The following is a 13,161-nucleotide window of genomic DNA, read 5'->3' as shown; positions in this document are numbered from 1 at the left end:
ATACTTGTTACTATACCTTGTATTTAATAATTAAAGCCTAAGGTGTTGGCAATTCACCTACTATCAATACTGACCCACTAGAAACTATGGTCTGATGTATTAAGGGTTTTTACCCATTCTCTGTGGGTAAATGTGATGACAAATATTAGGAAAGATTTTTATGAAACTAGCCATTTTACCTATCAGTGAAAGAATCAAATGCAGCCAAAATATCAAATGTGAGTTTGATATGTCCCGATTCTCTACGGTTTATAAAATAATTAAACTAAACCCTGCATCTTTAGACCAAAGGCCATAAAAATGAAAAAAAATAAAAGGAAGAAGAAACCATATTTTAGTGGCATCCCTAAAGAACAAAACTCAAGCAGAATAATGTTAGCCAGTCTTTCTTACTGCTAGCTTGTTTAACATAGTTACATTTTATTGACCCCTTCAGTAAGAACAAGATGACTCTTTCACTTTCTTTTTCCATTCTTTGAATGGCATTTAGTTTGTGGTTGTGCAGGTGTTTTTTCAGTGTTTATATGTTTTCACCGGTGAGGGCTATTTTTCTTTCAGTGGGGTTTTATCAGTTATTATAGGTTTAAACCTAAAACCCCACAGCATAATTATACACCATTAAGCGGCCGGCCTCAATTCGTCTCATATGTAATATATATTCTCTCATCAGTAAAGGCGACCATTCCTATTTCGTAGCTATACATATTTGGATAGTTTACGACATACACATACCCATATGGAGAGACATTTAGGTTCCCCCACTGCATTAGATAACTATTGCTCTACAAACGACTCCTGTTCTCAACCATCTGTAATTATCACTGTCCCGTATGCCAAATCGTCCTCAAAGGTAGCGCAAGTAGCAAGATATTAGCCTTCCAGTTGAAATCTATCTCAGAGCAATCCCACCAGGCCAAACCAGAAACGTACGTTGATTTGGTAGGTTCAATTCTGTCGTTATGAATAATGGGTTTGGCTGTCTAATATGAGGGTCATATTTGATGAAATTGAGTTTGATTACTCGGTATACCTGAGTTCTGAAACTGGGGAATGCTTTCTAAAATGCTCTGATGCTGACTCTTCTTCTAAAAAAAAAAATGCAGATTTAATGTACAATTCTTTTCACTCTGGAGAGAAATTATGTCCAACCAATGGGCAATAATGTATACTTTTTAAAGGTCTTAACAAGGAACACTTGTGAGAAACGTCAACAAGTAGGAATTAGGTTACTGGTAAAAGACACGAAGGCAATAAAAGTGAGTGATGTTAACTAACAAATATAATCATCTGTGAGGTTTTTAGGTTAAAAATTAGAGTATTGTCAATCTCTTGGAGATAAGTCAGGCTCTCCTGTTTTTTAGGCTATGCTATTAATTGTTTGTATACAATAAATCATATGCATAAAAATATGCATTTCATTATATTGTATTACATATGTGTTTTACATATTGTTTTAAAGCCCTGATGAAGTTCTTCGTATAGAACGAAACGTGTTGGCTGTTTGGTGTACAATTGTCAATATTGTAAAGAAGAATAAAGAACTCTGATTTTTCTCAACATTGGACGGACATTTGTATATTTACTTCTTTATGAACTTCTTATGTAAGCTGGTGCAACCTACAGTTGGTAAAGTCAAGGCAAAATGTTGCATCCAGTCTAATGCAACTCCCTAAGTTCTACACTAAAGTGTTTTATAAAAATAAAGACTGATCACTTTCCGTATTCATACAGCTAAAGCGTGAACCGTGGTTCAAACATAGAACAGTTTAAGAGTTGAACCACCAGCTCTCGAACAACCACCTCTCAGAGATACCATTGGCAGAATTCAAAATGTTGGGGCCAAACGTGTCGACCTACTTTAAAGAGGAGTCTGGACAGACGAGAGCGCTGACAGGTAGGGAGGGAATCAAAACAGGTAACTGGAAGAACTGGTGATGGGCAGGCATCATTAGCATGGCTACTCGTCTAGGTTTAGAGGGGCTTGTGGTGGCACTGTGAACTAGCTGGCCTAAAGGACAACACATCCTGAGGGGGTGCTTGGAATCAGTCTGGCACCATCCCAACAGTTATGCCATCCACAAACGTGCAGTTCCTACCGTAGAGTGGAAACTATACGGCAAAGTCATGGTTGGAGTAAGGTAAGAGCCTGTTGTTCCCCCTAAATGAACATTACCATGCAGGCTTGTGGTGGCTCTTTAAAGGACCAGTTACAAATCAAGAACTTTATCATCTTTCTTAGAGGTGAAAATGCCCTGCTCGGAATGGATTTCTATTAAGGACATAAAGTTTCCTTCCAGCTGGTAGGTTTCTTTTTTTGTTTAGGACATTTCCTGCCTCTCAGACGCACTTCCATTAGTTGACCTGGGACTTCCATTGTTTCAGTCTGCAAAGAGTGGTCAGATCCATGGCCAAGACAGGCAAACCATACATCTAGGCACTATTGGGAAGGTCTTTGCTGGGATAATCTTGTGTCACCTAGATCCTTAAATTGGTATTGAGTGACATCGTGTGGCTTTGGAAGCTGATTTTGGAAAATAACATTCCCTCTATGATCTGGTTTTGTCAGCTCTTAAAAGCTCTTCAGATGCTGCATAACACATGCTTGGCAATGAGGCTTTACCATGACCAAGCACAGATTAAGAATCCTTTTGCCCAGTCACTTGTGCTCTCGTCCTCTCAGAGAAATGTATTAGGAATACACAGTGGGATGTTTTCAATGTTTATTGAACCAACGTGATTCTTGTGTAGAATATATGTGCTGCAATGAGCAATAGACAGAAGCAAATGAAAGTTATTAGAAGTATTAGGACAGTAAACAGAATGAAAAGTTCCACCATAGTGCTAAAACAATTTATACATGCAAGCATATAAAACAATATATAAATCTGGCGTACTCCAAGTATGCGTCCCTAACCTAAGTGGCAAGGGCGTGTGTGTGTTCTGCCAAGAATCCACGTACTGGATGATCCAACCCTTGTTACCTGAAGGGAAAGAATGGAGGTCTCCATTGTGGTCAAGAGCAGGACACCCCTTGCAGAGATATCAGCAAGCTGCTGGGCCGAAGCATCATCATGTAGAGACCTCGCCAATGACGGCAAATCGCTCTTCTTACAACACCAGGAAACGGATGTTTATTTATAATGTAAGGCATCCTTGCGAGTCCTGTGCAAGACAGCGTTGTTATGGTCTACAGATAGCTATGTCACCCGTGAATGAAAAATAGAACATTTGCACAATGTATGTCGGGCCTTGGTGTTCAAGGAGTCGTGATAATCTTAACCACTTGGCTGGTAAGGGGTTTTCCCGTGCTGTGCTGCATATTTGAAAATCCCATTTTACATGACGAGTTGACCTTGTCATGAGCACAGCTTAGCTGTGCACCATGACGAGTTCACCTTGTCATTAGCATGCAAGTGGTTAAGCAAAGTGGACGCTGTAAGCGAAGAGGTTTCAAAGAAACGAATCCAACATTGTCACACATGCACATGTGTGTAAAAGGTTATTGTGTGAAAGGGAAGGCAACTTAAGAAATATGTTCATGATGAAAGACAGCATTGTTTCTATGTGAGCCTAACAACTTTGCAGAAATGCTTGGGCAGGGTCCATATACCTCCCAACACTGACCCTTTGTTACAAGACACATAATCTCTCTTGCATCCCGCAATCAATGACCTTACACAAGACACCAAAGCACTCTTGCATCCCACTATCAGTGCCTTTATACAAGACACCAAAGTGCTTGTGCATCCCACTATCAATGACCTTCTACAAGACCACAGTAAGTAAAACTATTTTTCCTTTTTTTTAAAAGAAGATGTCTCTAGTGATTGTGGACTGTGACACCTTCCTCAGTCCCCTTAAGGGCACAACCAGATCAAAGAGCTGGGCTGATGCTGAACGGAGACCTTGTCCTCAAGGTCAGAGATCTCGAGGTCCGACAACCTCTTTCCCCACTATAACCAGTGCTCTGCCCAGGAATGGATTCTCCAGCGTACATATTTGCCCTTGTAATAAACTTGGAGATCTTACCCGCAGAAGGTCTCTGAAACCCCTATTAGCCTTGTCCGCCCAATCACATAACGTCAAAGGAAGCTACCTATGGAATAGTACTAGAGCATTAAGACTAAGCCTAAGAGATTTTTTTGAAATTATGATCACTTTTATAAGTTTAAATAATCGAAAATATTAATGAAGATTTACAGAAACTTCAGAAAGTAGACGTGAGTTAATGAAGATCCTCCAAAAGACAGAATAGTATTCACCGTGGATGTGACAGAAAAGTAACTCATCTAACATTTCCAGAGTTTATTGAAAGGCCGACTAAGTGACAGCAAGGAGAAATCCATCTATCATGACCAGAGGTTACTTAAAGGACGACTGAGTGACAGCAAGGAGAAATCCATCTATTATGACCAGAGGTTACTTAAAGGACGGCTGAGTGACATCGAGGATAAACCCATCTAACATGACCAGAGGTTACTTAAAGGACGGCTGAGTGACAGAAAGGATAAACCAATCTAACATGACCAGTGGTTACTTAAAGGACGGCAGAGTGACAGCGAGGATAAACCCATCTAACATGACCAGAGTTTTCTGAAAGGACAGATAAGTGGCAGCAGGGATAAACTCATCTAACATTACCAGAGGTTACGGACAGAATGGCTGAGTGAAAGCAAGAACAAACCTATCAAACATGACCCAAGGTAACTTAAAAGGATGGCTGAATGACAGCAAGGATTATTCCATCTGACATGACCAGGAGTTAGTAAAAGGACAGCAGAGTGACAGCGCGGAAAACCCATCAAACATGACCAGAGGTTACTGACAGGATGGCTGAGTGACAGAAAGGATAAACCAATCCATCATAACCCGAGGTTACTGCCAGGAAAGCTGAGTGACAGATAGGCTAAACCCATCTAATATGACAAGAGGTTACTGCCAGGACGGCTGAGTGACAGCAAGGATAAACCCTTCTATCATAACCAGAGGTTACTTAGAAGTCGGCCATTTTAAATTGCGGTCTAGTTGTTGAAGCTTGGTCTGGCCCAAAACTGAAGGCATAATTCAGTTTTGCAACTGTCTCCAGTTGCCAGCATCTCTCCTGAACTGCTAATATCACGGACAAGTGCTGCTAATATACTTTTAATTTTGAATTAGGGAATTTTAGGCGTCCGTTTTTTTTTTGTGTTTTACGGTGTTTTGGTTGAGCATTTTTTAAATATTTTTTTATTGAAACAAACATCAGCAAAAATATACATTACAGAGGGTCAATTATGACAGCTGAGCATACATCGTGGGATACAGGTATAACAATACTCGCAATTACATTGGAACTTCACGGGGAGGGGGATTCTTCCAGGACAGCGGCCCTTGGTGGTGTACATATTTCTCCCCTATAGCTGTTCCAAGGCCCCGACACCAATGTCCACTTCCGGGGGCGTCCCTTAGCTAGGTACATAGTTTTTTCTCCAAACATAGACCAATCTAAATCTCTCTCCCACCCCTCCAGGGAAGGTGGCTGCTCCGCTCCCCACAGCTGGACAATATTTCGCTTGTCGATCATATGACATAGAGTGACCCATGCGTCTGTGAAGCGTTTAAATCAGTGGGCTCCCATACATTAAGCAAACATCTCCTGGACTCTGGAGATAGGAACAGTCCAAGTACTCCATGTATGATGTTATGAATGCTACTCCAATAGGTGGCAACATGCTTGCACTCCCAGATGATATGCATAAAAGTACGGACTTGACCACATTTCCTTTTACACAGTCCCGATTCTGAAAGCCCCATGCGTACCAATCTGGGTCCTGTAAGGTAAATTCTATGCAAGATTTTGAGTTGCACCAGCCGGAGGCGAGCTGGGATTGCCACCTCCCTAGGTGAGGACACAGCTATCTGCCAGTCTTCCTCATCCAGCTCAATGCCGTCCTGCACCCACGTATCTCTTAATGCCTTAAGGGAGTCAGTCCTATGATTAATCAGCTTTCTATATGTTTAAAGAAATTGTCTTGTCAGGAAGGTGCCCATCTAATATTCTATATTCCAAAGGGGAAGCCTCCGAAGGTTCCGTCTCACCGGGCAACGCCAAGCGGAGGGAATGTCGAACCTGTCCATATCGAAAGTACTCTGATTGTGCGAGTATATATTCCCTTTGCAATTCTTCAAATGAGTTGATCTTCCCCTTCCCCCAGATATCTCCAACCGTGGAGATGCCAATGAGTTCCCACCTGTCAAAGCCTTTCGACTTCCACAGCTTACCAAGTTGTTCGGAATCCCATAGTGGGGTTGCCATGGTCACTTTATTTCTCCAACCCATGGATCCCGTGGCCACATGCCAGATATGTGTAGAATGTTTAGTGGGACCTGTTAACAGCAACCTGTTGGGACGAGAGTATAGGGCCCTATTGTAATTACCGCCTGGAAAAAGCCACTTATCCATGGCGTAGCCTGGGTCATCGACTCGGCCATAGGTGCAGTGATTAATTGCTGCAAGGTGGGCCGCCCAATAATATCTCTTGATATCCGGGAGGGAAATGCCTCCGTCATACCAAGAAAGAGTCAGCTTATCTAAGGCAATACGAGGTCTGCCCTCCCACAACAAGTTCCGCTGTAAGCTTTCAATTTTATGGAAATAACTCGAGGGGACTACATCTAAGGTATTTTGCAGAGCGTAAATAAAATGTGGGAGAGCCATAATTTTAAAGAGGGCAGCCCTACCCAGCAGTGAGAGAGGAAGCTTCTTCCAGTTGGAAACATCACTCCAAAGCCGATGAAGAGGGAGAAGAAGATTTCGGGAATATCTAATGGAGGGTTCCAAGGACACGAAGATCCCAAGGTACTTAAACCCCTCTGCATTAACCCGAATGGGACAGTTTCTAGGAGGTACTGGGGGGTCCCCCCTTAATACAAACAGGACCGAGTTCTTCCAGTTGATTGATAGCTCCGACTTGATCCCAAAGGATGCCAAGACATCAAAAACCACCATAAGTGATTTTCGTAAGTGAGTAACGCAAACGTATCCAGGCAATGAACCCTGGTCCAAACCCAAACTTAGCCAAAACCGCCCATAAATAAGTCCATTTAATCGTATCAAATGCCATTGTTGCGTCAAGTGACCCGATTATAGCTGGTCCCTGCAATGTCCGGGCCCTGGCCAGAACACTGTGTAGTCTACGTAAATTCAGAGCCGTGTTCCTGTGGGGCATAAAGCCCGACTGATCGCGGTGCACTAAATTGATGTGCACGCTACAGAACGTGTCAAATGTGTGCATGGTGTGCACGCTACAGAACGAGTCGTGCACGCTACAGAACTTGTCAAGTGTGTGCATGGTGTGCACATTGGTGTGCACGCTACAGAGCGTGTCAAGTGTGTGCATGGTGTGCACGCTACAGAACGTGTCAAGTGTGTGCATGGTGTGCACACTACAGAGCGGGCCCAGTATGTGCATGTGCCCAGTGTGTGCATGGTGTGCACGCTACAGAACGTGTCAAGTGTGTGCATGGTGTGCACACTACAGAACGTGTCAAGTGTGTGCATGATATGCACGCTACAGAATGTGTCAAGTGTGTGCATGATGTGCATGCCACAAATGTGTCAAGTAGGAAGACTGGGAAGGGAGGAGGTTAGTAAGAGAAAAAGAGATGGAGAAAACTGAAGAGATGAAAACATAGTAATGGAGAAAGCAGAGGAGATAAAGGGAGATAGGTGACAATGCGTTGAAAAATTATCATATGAAAGGGTGAAAGGGGCAGGGTTATGGAGGCAGAGAACAGGAAGCGAAGTGGAAAAGAGGCAATGAGAATAAAAAGGTACAATATTAGGCAAATTAAATATGCAGTTAAGTGGCAGAAAACTAAACCACTGGATTGTCGAGAAAGGACAAGTAACTGCCAACCAGTGAAGAAAGACGGGCGGGGGGAGAGGGCAAAAGTGAGTGATCCGGAGATAGGCAAAAGAGTCGGAAACAGGCAAATGGAAAAATAGATATGGCAACATTTAGATGTTAGTGAATTGGGTAAACAGCAAGTTTTCGTCCTTAGCAGAAGAGACAAAAATAGGGAGAAGGACAACAACAAACAAGCATTGGCATAGCCAATAGGTCTCGCCTTTGGGACCTTATAAGTGTTCAGCCAGCAACAGTTGATGTTGTTGTTGCCCCAAGGATATTGAGCTGCATAACTAAACACTTATAAGGTCCCAAAGGCGAGAGCTATTGGCTATGCCAATGCTTGTTTCTTTTTGTTTGTTTGTTGTTGGGTGGCCTGAAGTTAGGAGTAGAGGCCCTTGTAGGATTACGTTTTTTTTTAAGGGGCAATGCTTATTTGTTTTTTGGGATGCTGAAGGCCTTGGGCTATAAGTAGATTTTCTCAATTTCCTTTCATTCTGTGTGAAATTACTTTTCCTCAAACTTTCTTTATTGAGTTTTTAACCCCTTCCATGCTGATGACTAGCTCAGCTCGTCATCAGCGTTACCTACCGTGTGCTGATGATGAGCTGAGCTCGTCATGTAACGCGGTAATTTGCAAATTGCCGCATACCGCGGGAAATACAGCCGCACGCATGCGGTTAAAGGACAAGTAAGCAGTATGACAATGTTACAATGGATGAGGACCCTCTGTACCTACATGGAGCTAATGAAAGGTTCAGATTCATAGCGAGTCGCTCTCAGTACCTAGTAATATAGGGAACAATTGCATAACAGTAAATAAATGCAACATCATCTGCCCGGTAGAGAACATTCAAACATGTCAGTTGCCCATTAAAACAATAGCACCAAAACATACTAAACAAGGGATAAATGAAAACAATTAACATGCGTGAGAGGAATACTAATAGTTTACATCATCGGAAGGAAGGCTCGGGATAAGCAAATGGATGGCGAAAGCCTATGTTATTTCGCGGGGGTTTGTGAGGTGACAATGAAGTCTGGAGACGTCAAATTTGAAAGAGATGGAGTGCCCTTGTGTGGGTGGGGCAGGAGAAAAGTGGAAGTCCCGAAGAGAGGAATTGAACCAGAGGAGCCCAAATAAAGTCAAAACTCTTCTTAGTGTCTGTAAGAATGGCAGACATACGCTCCATGGTTATGGCCTGCCAGAGGCGAGCATGACAGTGCAACATTGACGGGCTGCAGATGTTTTACACACCGCTAAAATCCCTCTGTAGGGCTGGAGCCATTTTTCTTGCGTAACTCAGCTGTGCAGATGCATCGGAAATACAGGAAACACACGTTTAATATAAAGCAGTAAAACGTGATGGAAAGTATGCTAACTTTTTGGTCAACTACCAAGAGCATCAGCGTTCTTGAATAATTAGCGCCCTTAAAGCAATCTGTTTCGATTGTTCCTGCGTTGCCAACAATTTCAAACAGCCACATGCGCACCCGCTTAAAAGGGGGATTTGCGTTTCGCTAAACAACCCCGGGGATTATTGATTTGCAAGCAAGGGGCGCTGATTTGCATCGAAATGAAACACGCAGGCTCTGGCCACGGCAAACCCCTACTGTCCCGGCGCAGGGAGAACGACTGTCTGACATCACGGCCTCATTAGCATGCAGAGATGGCTAGCACTGCAACACAAACGACTCTGCATCCAGGAGCAAGCTGGCAATTACCCTCAATGGGCTGACTATGTCCCTTTAAAGCCGCGCGCTTAAAACTGTATTACAATCCGATGCTCGTGTATAGCTCCCTAATGCCCTTGGGCCAAGTTCGCGCTATGTTAACAATGCAAAGGCTCCAGGGCTCTAGTGAAACCCAGTAAAATAAAGAGGAAAAAAAGAATACAAAGGAGCACGAGAAAAGTACATAAAGGTGCTTGCTATAGGGGAGACCGAGGTATAGGGGACAATTATTTCTAAGCTCTGTGTCAGGAACCAATGCACGTCTGGGAGATCAGTCGAGTCGAACTGTAGGCACCGCGCCTGACACCAAGTCACTTATGAGTCTGCCTGAGAGACCAAAGCACTTAGTTTTGGGCTCGGTCTTAAGAATGACACGATTCGAGAAAGTGTGTGTAAGAGACTGGAAGCCTTCTAGACATCATGTGAAACCTGATATTTTTTAAAGAATTGTAAAAGAGAACACCACACAAGCAGTGTGAGAGACGATAGATAACTGCCTCTGGAGGTCATGTAAACAAGAAGAGAGCGGCCGCGCGGCAGTAAAAGTAATGGTTGCGCGGCCGTGAAAGCAAAATTGATCCCGATCAAAGCGAAAGACGTGCGGTTGAGTGGTACTAATAAAAGACAGATGGCTGGCCTGCGCGCATGAACGCCAGCGCTAGGCCAGCCAGTAGCACTTTGAAAACTCACCTACTAAATGTATCTCCGAGCAGCGCATGCGCTGGCTCAGCGAGACCTAAAAAAGACCTATTGGTGCAAAGTCACTTCCCACCGAGGCAAGTTTACACATAGTGCACCACAAACAATTGACAGGCAAGTTTCTGATCCATATATCTGCATGAAATGTAATTTTCCAAAAGGTTTAGTTGATCAAATGGGGTGAAGACTGTTACTGAACTTGTATGTTGTGTTAGGCTTTTTTTTCCACTCAAAGTGAGCCAACTAGTGGATCTTCTGGGACTGGCTTGACTTGGACCAGGTCAACCATTAATAGCTGAACTACAAACCTGAGCCAGTTCTTGAAGCCATCTATGCAGTAACCAGGACTGTATGAAAATGATGCCTGGTGTGACGGTTATAAAAGTTGGACTGTAAAGGTTTATAAAATGTTTAGTAAAGCGAATGTTCAAATGGAAACTTATTCTGGCTGGATGATAAAATACAACTTTACTTTAATTAACATGCCCCGATTGGGGGGGGGGGGGAATACTCAAAATTAAATACATGGCATCAAAGTACCTGGAATTTGAAATGCCCCCCAAAAAACACACAAAAAAACCCACAAGGACCATAGAGTAGGCCGACATTGAAAGCATGCATCATTTGTCAAGGACAACAACAAAAGTGAGATGCTGATCTATGCACTGAACTAAATCCCATCTTGCAGATGTAGTCAGTTCTAAACATCCTGGGGATATCCAACTCTGATGCACCAGTTTCAATGTATAGCTAATTTACTGTATTTAGTTCTATGTCCATTAAAATGGAGTACCTTTGGCGTTTACAGACATAGATGGCCTGCATCGCTACCCATCCAGGCAGGCACTGAATGTATCGCCTCTACACTGACACTTGCTTTGCTCAACTTGTTTCATGGGCTATGGCCCTATTGTCTTGTTTTTTGTGAAAACTCAATAAAAGATTTAGGCCCAGATGTAGGTTGCCAATTACCGGTCGGTAACGGCCGATTTCGGCCGTTACCGACCGGTATTTGGGAATTGGCATGTAGGGGGCATTTTATGTACAGAATCGGTATATTTACCGATTCGGTAAATTTACAGAATAGGTCAAATACCAAATCGGTAAATATACCGATTCTGTAAATCAAGATGTAGGTGGCACTGTAATCAGTACCACAGGCCCTTACCGAATCGTTATTTACCATGAAATACTATTCCATGGTAAATAACGAATTCCAGTGTACATGCACATCTGTGCATGTACACCTGTGCCATGTGGCACACAGACATGCCCTGTGTCACATGGCACACAAGGCAGAAACAGGGGTGCAACAGGGTGTCAAAGTGACACCCTGTCCCCCTTGTAAATTCGGTAATTTTACCGATTCGGTAATTACCGAATCGGTATTTGCTATTGAATCCTATGGGCTTAAAGGCCCATAGGAATCAATGGCAAATACCGATTCGGTAATTACCGAATATTACCGATTCAATATTTTTACCGAATTATTTACCTACATAGCAATTACCGAATTGTAAATACCGAATCGGTAAAATTCGGTATTTACCATTCGGTAATGCGCTATTACCTACATCTGGGCCCTGAACCATAAAATGGAGTACCTGCAGGGCTGCACCAGCTGAGAGAAGCCCCCCTTATCTTGCCCGAGGTGGCATCAGAAGTGATAATAGTAGAATCCTGGCACAGTTGTGGATTCTAGAGTACATGAAGATTAAGAAAGTACTCACTCCAGGCTGAGAACCCCAGTGGCTCAGAAGCTCTTCTCAGGAGTGGGGAATGCATTATGGAACCACATACTCTTCTGCAAGTAGACTTACGATGGGATGTCGTGAGGGGCTTTGGGAGCCCAATGCGTGCATAGGGGATGGGACGGAACAGTCAGAGCAACTCTTCTCCAGAGATCCCTGTGGTAGTCTGGTGCATTGCAAGGGTCCTGCCGCAGGCCTACGTATAGGCAGCAACAAAAGGCACTGGACATGGCCCATCGCAAGAAGCCATGCGTGTTCTTCTGCTCGACTAAGATCTGGAAGACAACTCCATAGACAACTGCAGGTTATAAAAGAGCACAGGTCTCCGCAGGCTGGGAACTAGAGTTGCAAGTTGAGGATTCTCCTGGAGTGCAGCAGGCTGCTTTCCCCTCAGTTACTGAACACTAACTCACCCAAGGAACAGAATTCTCCCTAGGGATGTGTAAAATCCACGCCATTTGTTTTTGTGCAATTATGCACAATTTCAGAAATCTGCAGAAAAGCGAAAGCAACACTGACTTTTAGCACCATATTGGAGCTCAAAATGCACCCTTGCGCCATTTTCTGCAGCACAGATGAATTTCAGTGTGGGGTTATTTTAACGTGCTGTAAATTTACTGTAAACTGTGAGCACTTGCATGATGTTGCATAATGATGCAGTTTTGAACAAGCATAGTGCGACATTACCCACATTACACTGGTGTCATTTACATTCCAGCCAGCCTTAGTGCAGAGCTCTTCTGGAGAAAGGGGCTTTGTTGAACCCAGTGGCAATCCTCTGAAAGCCTTCACCTAAAAAGAGGAGGGGGTGTGAAGCAGGGGGTGAGACTCATCATGGACTATTACAACTGACTGGCATTGCTCACAATGTACAATAAAAAACAAGGGTACTCCCAAATGCAATTTTAGGTCCAGAGGGGGGAGAAATAAACAGCAAATATGAAAAGATACCTCTAGTCTGACCTATACATATTACTTTAACGATTGAATCACAGAATATTTAAAAAAGGATACAATTTATGGAAGAATTTTTTTTAAATTTTGTTTAGGCATATTCTTTTTTACTTTTCCATTTCTTTCTTTTTTAT

Source organism: Lissotriton helveticus, chromosome 1_1, assembly GCF_964261635.1.
Source record: "Lissotriton helveticus chromosome 1_1, aLisHel1.1, whole genome shotgun sequence".
In the NCBI taxonomy this organism is placed as follows: domain Eukaryota; kingdom Metazoa; phylum Chordata; class Amphibia; order Caudata; family Salamandridae; genus Lissotriton; species Lissotriton helveticus.
This window is presented reverse-complemented; position numbering follows the sequence as displayed.